Source organism: Pseudophryne corroboree, unplaced genomic scaffold (genome assembly GCF_028390025.1).
Source record: "Pseudophryne corroboree isolate aPseCor3 unplaced genomic scaffold, aPseCor3.hap2 scaffold_523, whole genome shotgun sequence".
Classification (NCBI taxonomy): Eukaryota; Metazoa; Chordata; class Amphibia; order Anura; family Myobatrachidae; genus Pseudophryne; species Pseudophryne corroboree.
Genome location: NW_026970126.1, coordinates 1 through 15,384, shown reverse-complemented (window position 1 = coordinate 15,384; position 15,384 = coordinate 1). Strand labels below are relative to the sequence as shown.

General features: G+C 47.1%; 1 long non-coding RNA gene across 2 annotated transcripts in view; it reads left to right on the top strand.

Moving 5' to 3' along the window:
* LOC135031668 (uncharacterized) overlaps positions 1-15,236 on the top strand; it is a 176,470-nt gene extending 161,234 nt beyond the window's left edge. For both annotated transcript variants that reach the window (XR_010227326.1, XR_010227325.1), the window contains one exon: positions 15,123-15,236. This is a non-coding gene — a long non-coding RNA (uncharacterized LOC135031668). The remainder of the gene's footprint in view (positions 1-15,122) is intronic.
* Positions 15,237-15,384: the final 148 nt, after the last annotated feature.

Sequence of the window (15,384 nt, the reverse complement as noted above, 5' to 3'; positions counted from 1 at the left end):
TGTGTACACGGTAGCGTATGTGCTGGAGAATTCCACAATCACTGGAATCCATCAATGGAGCAACCCTGATACACCTGTGTACACAGCAGCCTATGTGCTGGAGAATTCTACATTCACTGGAATCATCAATGGAGCAACCCTGATACACCTGTGTACACGGCAGCCTATGTGCTGGAGAATTCTACAATCACTGGAATCCATCAATGGAGTAAACCTGATACACCTGTGTACACGGCATTGTATGTGCTGGAGAATTCTACAATCACTGGAATCCATCAATGGAGCAACCCTGATACAGCTGTGTACACGGCAGCATATGTGCTGGAGAATTCTACATTCACTGGAATCCATCAATGGAACAACCCTGATACACCTGTGTACACGGCAGCGTATGTGCTGGAGAATTCTGCAATCACTGGAATCCATCAATGGAGCAACCATGATACACCTGTGTACACGGCAGCCTATGTGCTGGAGAATTCTACAATCACTTGAATCCATCAATGGAGCAACCCTGATACACCTGTGTACACGGCAGCCTATGTGCTGGAGAATTCTTCATTCACTGGAATCCATCAATGGAGCAATCCTGATACACCTGTGTACACGGCATCCTATGTGCTGGAGAATTCTACAATCACTGGAATCCATCAATGGAGCAACCCTGATACACCTGTGTACACGGCAGCGTATGTGCTGGAGAATTCTGCAATCACTGGAATCCATCAATGGAGCAACCCTGATACACCTGTGTACACGGCAGCCTATGTGCTGGAGAATTCTACATTCACTGGAATCCATCAATGGAGCAACCCTGATACACCTGTGTACACGGCCGCGTATGTGCTGGAGAATTCTACATTCACTGGAATCCATCAATGGAGCAATCCTGATACACCTGTGTACACGGCAGCCTATGTGCTGGAGAATTCTACATTCTCTGGAATCCATCAATGGAGCAACCCTGATACACCTGTGTACACGGCAGCCTATGTGCTGGAGAATTCTACAATCACTGGAATCCATCAATGGAGTAATCCTGATACACCTGTGTACACGGCAGCATATGTGCTGGAGAATTCTACAATCACTGGAATCCATCAATGGAGCAATCCTGATACACCTGTGTACACGGCAGCCTATGTGCTGGAGAATTCTACATTCACTGGAATCATCAGTGGAGCAACCCTGATACACCTGTGTACACGGCAGCCTATGTGCTGGAGAATTCTACAATCACTGGAATCCATCAATGGAGTAATCCTGATACACCTGTGTACACGGCAGCGTATGTGCTGGAGAATTCTACATTCACTGGAATCCATCAATGGAGCAACCCTGATACACCTGTGTACACAGCAGCCTATGTGCTGGAGAATTCTTCATTCACTGGAATCCATCAATGGAGCAATCCTGATACACCTGTGTACACGGCATCCTATGTGCTGGAGAATTCTACAATCACTGGAATCCATCAATGGAGCAACCCTGATACACCTGTGTACACGGCAGCGTATGTGCTGGAGAATTCTGCAATCACTGGAATCCATCAATGGAGCAACCCTGATACACCTGTGTACACAGCAGCCTATGTGCTGGAGAATTCTACATTCACTGGAATCCATCAATGGAGCAATCCTGATACACCTGTGTACACGGCATCCTATGTGCTGGAGAATTCTACAATCACTGGAATCTATCAATGGAGCAACCCTGATACACCCGTTTACACGGCAGCCTATGTGCTGGAGAATTCTACATTCACTGGAATCCATCAATGGAGCAACCCTGATACACCTGTGTACACGGCAGCCTATGTGCTGGAGAATTCTACATTCACTGGAATCATCAATGGAGCAACCCTGATACACCTGTGTACACGGCAGCCTATGTGCTGGAGAATTCTACAATCACTGGAATCCATCAATGGAGTAATCCTGATACACCTGTGTACACAGCAGCATATGTGCTGGAGAATTCTACAATCACTGGAATCATCAGTGGAGCAACCCTGATACACCTGTGTACACGGCAGCGTATGTGCTGGAGAATTCTACAATCACTGGAATCCATCAATGGAGCAACCCTGATACAGCTGTGTACACAGCAGCCTATGTGCTGGAGAATTCTACATTCACTGGAATCATCAGTGGAGCAACCCTGATACACCTGTGTACACGGCAGCCTATGTGCTGGAGAATTCTACATTCACTGGAATCCATCAATGGAGCAACCCTGATACACCTGTGTACACGGCAGCGTATGTGCTGGAGAATTCTACAATCACTGGAATCCATCAGTGGAGCAACCCTGATACACCTGTGTACACGGCAGCCTATGTGCTGGAGAATTCTACAATCACTGGAATCCATCAATGGAACAACCCTGATACACCTGTGTACACGGTAGCCTATGTGCTGGAGATTACTACAATCACTGGAATCCATCAATGGAGCAACCCTGATACACCTGTGTACACGGCAGCCTATGTGCTGGAGAATTCCACAATCACTGGAATCCATCAATGGAGCAACCCTGATACACCTGTGTACACAGCAGCCTATGTGCTGGAGAATTCTACATTCACTGGAATCATCAATGGAGCAACCCTGATACACCTGTGTACACGGCAGCCTATGTGCTGGAGAATTCTACAATCACTGGAATCCATCAATGGAGTAAACCTGATACACCTGTGTACACGGCATTGTATGTGCTGGAGAATTCTACAATCACTGGAATCATCAGTGGAGCAACCCTGATACACCTGTGTACACGGCAGCCTATGTGCTGGAGATTACTACAATCACTGGAATCCATCAATGGAGCAACCCTGATACAGCTGTGTACACGGCAGCATATGTGCTGGAGAATTCTACATTCACTGGAATCCATCAATGGAACAACCCTGATACACCTGTGTACACGGCAGCATATGTGCTGGAGAATTCTGCAATCACTGGAATCCATCAATGGAGCAACCATGATACACCTGTGTACACGGCAGCCTATGTGCTGGAGAATTCTACATTCACTGGAATCATCAGTGGAGCAACCCTGATACACCTGTGTACACGGCAGCCTATGTGCTGGAGAATTCTACAATCACTGGAATCCATCAATGGAGCAACCCTGATACAGCTGTGTACACAGCAGCCTATGTGCTGGAGAAATCTACATTCACTGGAATCATCAGTGGAGCAACCCTGATACACCTGTGTACACGGCAGCGTATGTGCTGGAGAATTCTACAATCACTGGAATCCATCAGTGGAGCAACCCTGATACACCTGTGTACACGGCAGCCTATGTGCTGGAGAATTCTACAATCACTGGAATCCATCAATGGAACAACCCTGATACACCTGTGTACACGGCAGCCTATGTGCTGGAGAATTCCACAATCACTGGAATCCATCAATGGAGCAACCCTGATACACCTGTGTACACAGCAGCCTATGTGCTGGAGAATTCTACATTCACTGGAATCATCAATGGAGCAACCCTGATACACCTGTGTACACGGCAGCCTATGTGCTGGAGAATTCTACAATCACTGGAATCCATCAATGGAGTAAACCTGATACACCTGTGTACACGGCATTGTATGTGCTGGAGAATTCTACAATCACTGGAATCCATCAATGGAGCAACCCTGATACAGCTGTGTACACGGCAGCCTATGTGCTGGAGAATTCTACATTCACTGGAATCCATCAATGGAACAACCCTGATACACCTATGTACACGGCAGCGTATGTGCTGGAGAATTCTGCAATCACTGGAATCCATCAATGGAGCAACCATGATACACCTGTGTACACAGCAGCCTATGTGCTGGAGAATTCTACATTCACTGGAATCATCAGTGGAGAAACCCTGATACACCTGTGTACACGGCAGCCTATGTGCTGGAGAATTCTACATTCACTGGAATCATCAGTGGAGCAACCCTGATACACCTGTGTACACGGCAGCCTATGTGCTGGAGAATTCTACAATCACTGGAATCATCAGTGGAGCAACCCTGATACACCTGTGTACACGGCAGCCTATGTGCTGGAGAATTCTACAATCACTGGAATCCATCAATGGAGTAATCCTGATACACCTGTGTACACGGCATTGTATGTGCTGGAGAATTCTACAATCACTGGAATCCATCAATGGAGCAACCCTGATACACCTGTGTACACGGCAGCATATGTGCTGGAGAATTCTACATTCACTGGAATCCATCAATGGAACAACCCTGATACACCTGTGTACACGGCAGCATATGTGCTGGAGAATTCTACAATCACTGGAATCCATCAATGGAGCAACCCTGATACAGCTGTGTACACAGCAGCCTATGTGCTGGAGAATTCTACATTCACTGGAATCCATCAATGGAGCAACCCTGATACACCTGTGTACACGGCAGCCTATGTGCTGGAGAATTCTACAATCACTGGAATCCATCAATGGAGCAACCCTGATACACCTGTGTACACGGCCGCGTATGTGCTGGAGAATTCTACATTCACTGGAATCCATCAATGGAGCAACCCTGATACACCTGTGTACACAGCAGCCTATGTGCTGGAGAATTCTTCATTCACTGGAATCCATCAATGGAGCAATCCTGATACACCTGCAATCCTGATACACCTGTGTACACGGCATCCTATGTGCTGGAGAATTCTACAATCACTGGAATCCATCAATGGAGCAACCCTGATACACCTGTGTACACGGCAGCGTATGTGCTGGAGAATTCTGCAATCACTGGAATCCATCAATGGAGCAACCCTGATACACCTGTGTACACAGCAGCCTATGTGCTGGAGAATTCTACATTCACTGGAATCCATCAATGGAGCAATCCTGATACACCTGTGTACACGGCATCCTATGTGCTGGAGAATTCTACAATCACTGGAATCTATCAATGGAGCAACCCTGATACACCTGTGTACACGGCAGCCTATGTGCTGGAGAATTTTACATTCACTGGAATCCATCAATGGAGCAACCCTGATACACCTGTGTACACGGCAGCCTATGTGCTGGAGAATTCTACATTCACTGGAATCATCAATGGAGCAACCCTGATACACCTGTGTACACGGCAGCCTATGTGCTGGAGAATTCTACATTCACTGGAATCATCAATGGAGCAACCCTGATACACCTGTGTACACGACAGCCTATGTGCTGGAGAATTCTACAATCACTGGAATCCATCAATGGAGTAATCCTGATACACCTGTGTACACGGCATTGTATGTGCTGGAGAATTCTACAATCACTGGAATCCATCAATGGAGCAACCCTGATACACCTGTGTACACGGCAGCATATGTGCTGGAGAATTATACATTCACTGGAATCCATCAATGGAACAACCCTGATACACCTGTGTACACGGCAGCGTATGTGCTGGAGAATTCTACAATCACTGGAATCCATCAATGGAGTAATCCTGATACACCTGTGTACACGGCATTGTATGTGCTGGAGAATTCTACAATCACTGGAATCCATCAATGGAGCAACCCTGATACACCTGTGTACACGGCAGCATATGTGCTGGAGAATTATACATTCACTGGAATCCATCAATGGAACAACCCTGATACACCTGTGTACACGGCAGCGTATGTGCTGGAGAATTCTACAATCACTGGAATCCATCAATGGAGCAACCCTGATACAGCTGTGTACACGGCAGCGTATGTGCTGGAGAATTCTACATTCACTGGAATCATCAGTGGAGCAACCCTGATACACCTGTGTACACGGCAGCCTCTGTGCTGGAGAATTCTACATTCACTGGAATCATCAGTGGAGCAACCCTGATACACCTGTGTACACGGCAGCCTATGTGCTGGAGAATTCTACAATCACTGGAATCCATCAGTGGAGCAACCCTGATACACCTGTGTACACGGCAGCCTATGTGCTGGAGAATTCTACAATCACTGGAATCCATCAATGGAACAACCCTGATACACCTGTGTACACAGCAGCCTATGTGCTGGAGAATTCCACAATCACTGGAATCCATCAATGGAGCAACCCTGATACACCTGTGTACACAGCAGCCTATGTGCTGGAGAATTCTACATTCACTGGAATCATCAATGGAGCAACCCTGATACACCTGTGTACACGGCAGCCTATGTGCTGGAGAATTCTACAATCACTGGAATCATCAGTGGAGCAACCCTGATACACCTGTGTACACGGCAGCCTATGTGCTGGAGAATTCTACAATCACTGGAATCCATCAATGGAGTAATCCTGATACACCTGTGTACACGGCATTGTATGTGCTGGAGAATTCTACAATCACTGGAATCCATCAATGGAGCAACCCTGATACACCTGTGTACACGGCAGCATATGTGCTGGAGAATTCTACATTCACTGGAATCCATCAATGGAACAACCCTGATACACCTGTGTACACGGCAGCATATGTGCTGGAGAATTCTACAATCACTGGAATCCATCAATGGAGCAACCCTGATACAGCTGTGTACACAGCAGCCTATGTGCTGGAGAATTCTACATTCACTGGAATCATCAGTGGAGCAACCCTGATACACCTGTGTACACGGCAGCCTATGTGCTGGAGAATTCTACAATCACTGGAATCCATCAATGGAGTAATCCTGATACACCTGTGTACACGGCAGCGTATGTGCTGGAGAATTCTACATTCACTGGAATCCATCAATGGAGCAACCCTGATACACCTGTGTACACGGCAGCCTATGTGCTGGAGAATTCTACAATCACTGGAATCCATCAATGGAGCAACCCTGATACACCTGTGTACACGGCCGCGTATGTGCTGGAGAATTCTACATTCACTGGAATCCATCAATGGAGCAACCCTGATACACCTGTGTACACGGCAGCGTATGTGCTGGAGAATTCTGCAATCACTGGAATCCATCAATGGAGCAATCCTGATACACCTGTGTACACGGCATCCTATGTGCTGGAGAATTCTACAATCACTGGAATCTATCAATGGAGCAACCCTGATACACCTGTGTACACGGCAGCCTATGTGCTGGAGAAATCTACATTCACTGGAATCCATCAATGGAGCAACCCTGATACACCTGTGTACACGGCAGCCTATGTGCTGGAGAATTCTACATTCACTGGAATCATCAATGGAGCAACCCTGATACACCTGTGTACACGACAGCCTTTGTGCTGGAGAATTCTACAATCACTGGAATCCATCAATGGAGTAATCCTGATACACCTGTGTACACGGCAGCCTATGTGCTGGAGAATTCTACATTCACTGGAATCCATCAATGGAGCAACCCTGATACACCTGTGTACACGGCAGCCTATGTGCTGGAGAATTCTACATTCACTGGAATCATCAATGGAGCAACCCTGATACACCTGTGTACACGACAGCCTTTGTACTGGAGAATTCTACAATCACTGGAATCCATCAATGGAGTAATCCTGATACACCTGTGTACACGGCATTGTATGTGCTGGAGAATTCTACAATCACTGGAATCCATCAATGGAGCAACCCTGATACACCTGTGTACACGGCAGCGTATGTGCTGGAGAATTCTACAATCACTGGAATCCATCAATGGAGCAACCCTGATACAGCTGTGTACACAGCAGCCTATGTGCTGGAGAATTCTACAATCACTGGAATCCATCAATGGAACAACCCTGATACACCTGTGTACACGGTAGCGTATGTGCTGGAGAATTCCACAATCACTGGAATCCATCAATGGAGTAACCCTGATACACCTGTGTACACGGCAGCCTATGTGCAGGAGAATTCTACAATCACTGGAATCATCAGTGGAGCAACCCTGATACACCTGTGTACACGGCAGCGTATGTGCAGGAGAATTCTACAATCACTGGAATCCATCAATGGAGCAACCCTGATACACCTGTGTACACGGCAGCGTATGTGCTGGAGAATTCTACAATCACTGGAATCCATCAATGGAGCAACCCTAATACACCTGTGCACACGGCAGCCTATGTGCTGGAGAATTCTAAAATCACTGTCATCCATCAATGGAGCAACCCTGATACACCTGTGTACACGGCAGCGTATGTGCTGGAGAATTCTGCAATCACTGGAATCCATCAATGGAGTAAACCTGATACACCTGTGTACACGGCATTGTATGTGCTGGAGAATTCTACAATCACTGGAATCCATCAATGGAGCAACCCTGATACAGCTGTGTACACGGCAGCATATGTGCTGGAGAATTCTACATTCACTGGAATCCATCAATGGAACAACCCTGATACACCTGTGTACACGGCAGCGTATGTGCTGGAGAATTCTGCAATCACTGGAATCCATCAATGGAGCAACCATGATACACCTGTGTACACAGCAGCCTATGTGCTGGAGAATTCTACATTCACTGGAATCATCAGTGGAGCAACCCTGATACACCTGTGTACACGGCAGCCTATGTGCTGGAGAATTCTACATTCACTGGAATCATCAGTGGAGCAACCCTGATACACCTGTGTACACGGCAGCGTATGTGCTGGAGATTACTACAATCACTGGAATCCATCAATGGAGCAACCCTGATACACCTGTGTACACAGCAGCCTATGTGCTGGAGAATTCTACAATCACTGGAATCCATCAATGGAACAACCCTGATACACCTATGTACACGGCAGCCTATGTGCTGGAGAATTCTACAATCACTGGAATCCATCAATGGAGCAACCCTGATACACCTGTGTACACGGCAGCCTATGTGCTGGAGAATTCTACAATCACTGGAATCCAGCAATGGAGTAACCCTGATACACCTGTGTACACAGCAGCCTATGTGCTGGAGAATTCTACAATCATTGTCATCCATCAATGGAGCAACCCTGATACACCTGTGTACACGGCAGCCTATGTGCTGGAGAATTCTACAATCACTGTCATCCATCAATGGAGCAACCCTGATACACCTGTGTACACGGCAGCGTATGTGCTGGAGAATTCTGCAATCACTGGAATCCATCAATGGAGCAACCATGATACACCTGTGTACACAGCAGCCTATGTGCTGGAGAATTCTACATTCACTGGAATCATCAGTGGAGCAACCCTGATACACCTGTGTACACGGCAGCCTATGTGCTGGAGAATTCTACAATCACTGGAATCATCAGTGGAGCAACCCTGATACACCTGTGTACACGGCAGCCTATGTGCTGGAGAATTCTACAATCACTGGAATCCATCAGTGGAGCAACCCTGATACACCTGTGTACACGGCAGGCTACGTGCTGGAGAATTCTACAATCACTGGAATCCATCAATGGAACAACCCTGATACACCTGTGTACACGGCAACGTATGTGCTGGAGAATTCTACAATCACTGGAATCCATCAGTGGAGCAACCCTGATACACCTGTGTACACGGCAGGCTACGTGCTGGAGAATTCTACAATCACTGGAATCCATCAATGGAACAACCCTGATACACCTGTGTACACGGCAGCGTATGTGCTGGAGAATTCTACAATCACTGGAATCCATCAATGGAGCAACTCTGATACACCTGTGTACACGGCAGCTTATGTGCTGGAGAATTCTACAATCACTGGAATCATCAGTGGAGCAACCCTGATACACCTGTGTACACGGCAGCCTATGTGCTGGAGAATTCTACAATCACTGGAATCCATCAATGGAGCAACTCTGATACACCTGTGTACACGGCATCCTATGTGCTGGAGAATTCTACATTCACTGGAATCCATCAATGGAGCAACCCTGATACACCTGTGTACACGGCAGCCTATGTACTGGAGAATTCTACAATCACTGGAATCCATCAATGGAGCAACCCTGATACACCTGTGTACACGGCAGCCTATGTGCTGGAGATTACTACAATCACTGGAATCCATCAATGGAGCAACCCTGATACACCTATGTACACGGCAGCCTATGTGCTGGAGATTACTACAATCACTGGAATCATCAGTGGAGCAACCCTGATACACCTGTGTACACGGCAGCGTATGTGCTGGAGATTACTACAATCACTGGAATCCATCAATGGAGCAACCCTGATACACCTGTGTACACAGCAGCCTATGTGCTGGAGAATTCTACAATCACTGGAATCATCAGTGGAGCAACCCTGATACACCTGTGTACACGGCAGCGTATGTGCTGGAGAATTCTACAATCACTGGAATCCATCAATGGAGCAACCCTGATACACCTGTGTACACGGCAGCCTATGTGCTGGAGAATTCTACATTCACTGGAATCCATCAATGGAGCAACCCTGATACACCTGTGTACACGGCAGCCTATGTGCTGGAGAATTCTACATTCACTGGAATCCATCAATGGAGCAACCCTGATACACCTGTGTACACGGCAGCCTATGTGCTGGAGATTACTACAATCACTGGAATCCATCAATGGAGCAATCCTGATACACCTGTGTACACGGCAGCCTATGTGCTGGAGAATTCTACAATCACTGGAATCCATCAATGGAGCAACCCTGATACACCTGTGTACACGGCAGCCTATGTGCTGGAGATTACTACAATCACTGGAATCCATCAATGGAGCAACCCTGATACACCTGTGTACACAGCAGCCTATGTGCTGGAGAATTCTACAATCACTGGAATCATCAGTGGAGCAACCCTGATACACCTGTGTACACGGCAGCGTATGTGCTGGAGAATTCTACAATCACTGGAATCCATCAATGGAGCAACCCTGATACACCTGTGTACACAGCAGCCTATGTGCTGGAGAATTCTACAATCACTGGAATCCATCAATGGAGCAACCCTGATACACCTGTGTACACAGCAGCCTATGTGCTGATTTCAGTCTATCAATGGACTATTAACTCACATTTTGAATATCATCCAACATTGGACACATAAAATACATACAGTACGTACAACATTTATATTGTGTCTTATGACAGAAATATTCATTTATGAAATGGGAGAGAAAAAGTATCCAAATGCAAAAACTGTTGTGCGTAGTCGAGTGGGCTGAAACCCACTAGGAGGAGTGTTACTTTGTGAGATATTGTCATGCAGACTAACTGCCCAAGTATAGTGAGGTGCGAAGAAGTAAGTTTGAACCCTGAATGGGGGCTAGGCCTGTTTGTTGTTTTGTTTCATTTATATTACCAGTAAAGCATTGCTTTAATGTACCTGAAAAGCTGTGTTTGGATCATGATTAGGCACCTAGACACTGCACCAATACACCCCCTAACGAGCTGATTAACCCATATCCTCACAATTGCTGGAGAATCAGTTTGCAAAAGACAGAAAGTGTATTACAACATCTTAAAGGAATATGTGAATGCTTACTGCATGGCGTATTGGATACAACAAAACTGGACTCGCCTATAAAGCCAAAGGAGCTGGTGAATGAAGAAAAAAACTAAAAGCCTGAAGTATTGTCTGCATATCTGCAAATTGTCTGCATAGCTACAAAAATATGATGGAAATTGCAGGTGTATGGAAATTGCCAGTTATGAGGTATATACTGTGTTCTTAAAGAGAATTGTGTGAAATTGCAAATGTTGGAGAATTTGTGGTTGCAAAAGTGTTTACGTTTGTTGCAGCAGAGAAAGGGTTAAAGGAAAAGTGTGTTTTATCCTAGTGAAAACTCCTGTCCGGCTCCCCTGCAAGGTGTGGCTCAGATAAATACCTCATTAAGTGTGGCCTGGACATTTCTATTGCAGTCATTGACATTATTGCTGGTTATTGTAGTGCCACATGGAAAATGTTTTGCTGTGTTGAAAATACGTTTAAAAACAAAATGTGGTACAAGTAACAACAAAACAGTTGCTGTAATATATAATATATTGTGCTGAGATTACTACATTGTAATCGTGTCAAGTGTTACAAGTGAAATAAAACTAAATGTGCTAATAAGACTTCCTATGTTCTTCATGGTGGTGTCATCATCTGATGATTCTGCTTCACTCCTACACCACAAGATAACATGGAGGACATTGTGAAGGCCTTGCTGCAGGCTATGTCGGCTTAGCAAGAAACCCAGAATATTCAGCAGGAAACTAACAGTCTGAGCAGGAAGCCACCAGGGTGCAACTATTGCCATAGAGAACAAATGATTCAGCAACTGGCCATAGAAGAAAACTGCAAAACCCTAAGAGACGGTGGTGTAAAGATAGTTGACTCCTTATATGGTAATTTTCAAAGTGATGTATTGGAACGAAATGTTACAAAGAAAGATATATTTACTTTGACAAAGCAAAATAAAACGATCAAGTGAAGATTATGTCTTCCGGCTTCCTCAGGGGGACTGTCCTTTGATTGAGGAAGTGAAGATTATGTCCCCCGGCTTCCTCAGTGGGGACTGTCCCTCATGGGGACGGTCCTTTGATTGAGGAAGTGAAGATTATGTCTTCCGGCTTCCTCAGGGGGACTGTCCTCTGATTGAGGAAGTGAAGATTATGTCCCCCGGCTTCCTCAGGGGGACTGTCCTCTGATTGAGGAAGTGAAGATTATGTCCCCCGGCTTCCTCAGGGGGACTGTCCTCTGATTGAGGAAGTGAAGCTTATGTCTTCCGGCTTCCTCAGGGGGACTGTCCTTTGATTGAGGAAGTGAAGATTATGTCTTCCGGCTTCCTCAGGGGGACTGTCCTTTGATTGAGGAAGTGAAGATTATGTCCCCCGGCTTCCTCAGGGGGACTGTCCTCTGATTGAGGAAGTGAAGATTATGTCCCCCGGCTTCCTCAGGGGGACTGTCCTCTGATTGAGGAAGTGAAGATTATGTCTACGTGCTTCCTCAGGGGACTGTCCTTTGATTGAGGAAGTGAAGATTATGTCCCCCGGCTTCCTCAGGGGGACTGTCCTTTGATTGAGGAAGTGAAGATTATGTCCCCCGGCTTCCTCAGGGGACTGTCCTTTGATTGAGGAAGTGAAGATTATGTCTTCCGGCTTCCTCAGTGGGACTGTCCTCTGATTGAGGAAGTGAAGATTATGTCCCCCGGCTTCCTCAGGGGGACTGTCCTCTGATTGAAGAAGTGAAGCTTATGTCCCCCGGCTTCCTCAGGGGGACTGTCCTTTGATTGAGGAAGTGAAGATTATGTCTACGTGCTTCCTCAGGGGGACTGTCCTCTGATTGAGGAAGTGAAGATTATGTCCCCCGGCTTCCTCAGGGGGACTGTCCTTTGATTGAGGAAGTGAAGATTATGTCCCCCGGCTTCCTCAGGGGACTGTCCTTTGATTGAGGAAGTGAAGCTTATGTCCCCCGGCTTCCTCAGGGGGACTGTCCTTTGATTGAGGAAGTGAAGATTATGTCTACGTGCTTCCTCAGGGGGACTGTCCTCTGATTGAGGAAGTGAAGATTATGTCCCCCGGCTTCCTCAGGGGGACTGTCCTTTGATTGAGGAAGTGAAGATTATGTCTTCCGGCTTCCTCAGTGGGACTGTCCTTTGATTGAGGAAGTGAAGATTATGTCCCCCGGCTTCCTCAGGGGGACTGTCCTTTGATTGAGGAAGTGAAGATTATGTCTTCCGGCTTCCTCAGTGGGGACTGTCCTCTGATTGAGGAAGTGAAGATTATGTCCCCCGGCTTCCTCAGGGGGACTGTCCTTTGATTGAGGAAGTGAAGATTATGTCTTCCGGCTTCCTCAGTGGGGACTGTCCTTTGATTGAGGAAGTGAAGATTATGTCCCCCGGCTTCCTCAGGGGGACTGTCCTTTGATTGAGGAAGTGAAGATTATGTCTTCCGGCTTCCTCAGTGGGGACTGTCCTCTGATTGAGGAAGTGAAGATTATGTCCCCCGGCTTCCTCAGGGGGACTGTCCTTTGATTGAGGAAGTGAAGATTATGTCTTCCGGCTTCCTCAGTGGGGACTGTCCTCTGATTGAGGAAGTGAAGATTATGTCCCCCGGCTTCCTCAGGGGGACTGTCCTCTGAGGAAGTGAAATTATGTCCCCCGGCTTCCTCAGGGGGACTGTCCTTTGATTGAGGAAGTGAAGATTATGTCCCCCGGCTTCCTCAGGGGGACTGTCCTCTGATTGAGGAAGTGAAATTATGCCCCCCGGCTTCCTCAGGGGGACTGTCCTTTGATTGAGGAAGTGAAGATTATGTCCCCCGGCTTCCTCATGGGGACTGTCCTCTGATTGAGGAAGTGAAGATTATGTCCCCCGGCTTCCTCAGGGGGACTGTCCTCTGATTGAGGAAGTGAAGATTATGTCCCCCGGCTTCCTCAGGGGGACTGTCCTTTGATTGAGACAGACTTTCTCCGCTCTAGTTATCCCTCAGGTGAAAACTGCAGCCGGAGTCAACGATCACTGAGAGCCTGCTGCTCAGGGAGCCTACGGGAGCCAGCAACAACCTCCACCGCTGCACCAGACAGAGACTGCAACGAGGAGCACAGCGCTGGAGCAAGGAGCCGTCACCGACGATATCCAAGATGGCGCCCGCGGTCCAGAGACGCCACAGAGGAGAACAAACAACTTCAACCAAACAAGCAGCCAAAAAGCACAGGCAGGTCACGGGGCTTCCGGAATGTGGAGAGGTAAGTATGCAAACCACCAGTGATCCAGGGACCGGGCAGGAGAAACAGGATAGTAGAAACGGAGTTATGTGCCTGGGAGCTGAGAAATCAGGCTCCTACACCACGCCCGTCCAGGCCGCGCCCCCATGTGTGCTCCTACACCACGCCCGTCCAGGCCACGCCCCCATGTGTGTGCTCCTACACCACGCCCGTCCAGGCCACGCCCCCATGTGTGCTCCTACACCACGCCCGTCCAGGCCACGCCCCCATGTGTGTGCTCCTACACCACGCCCGTCCAGGTCACGCCCCCATGTGTGTGCTCCTACACCATGCCCGTCCAGGCCACGCCCCCATGTGTGTGATTTTTTTTATGTTTATATAAGCACCAATATAATTTATATAAGCTTAATGGCAGATAGGAAGGATCAGTGCTAGCAGATAAAGGTGAAGAAAGGGTTACATTTATTGGGAAATGTACATAAATGTTTATATATTTTTGATGAATATTAATGTGCGATTGTAGTAAAATGAAAGTATGTTTTTGAGTAATGATATTTATTCTATTTCTGTAGATAGACAATCCTCGGATTACTGTCAGATGAGCCAAAGTTCAGTATTCCCGTTTGAGAACCACTGCGATGCTTTGCAACCGAGAAGTACTGACAATGAAATGTTCCAGGCCTCGCGCACAGGTGAATATTGTAAAAAATACTGTCTTGTTGGGGTCTTCACGGTTTGTTCAGTGACGAGGAACAGACTAGGGGGTCTATGTACTAACCCTGGGAGAGAGGTAAAGTGGCCAGTCAGCTCCTGTCATGTTACAAGCTGTGGAAA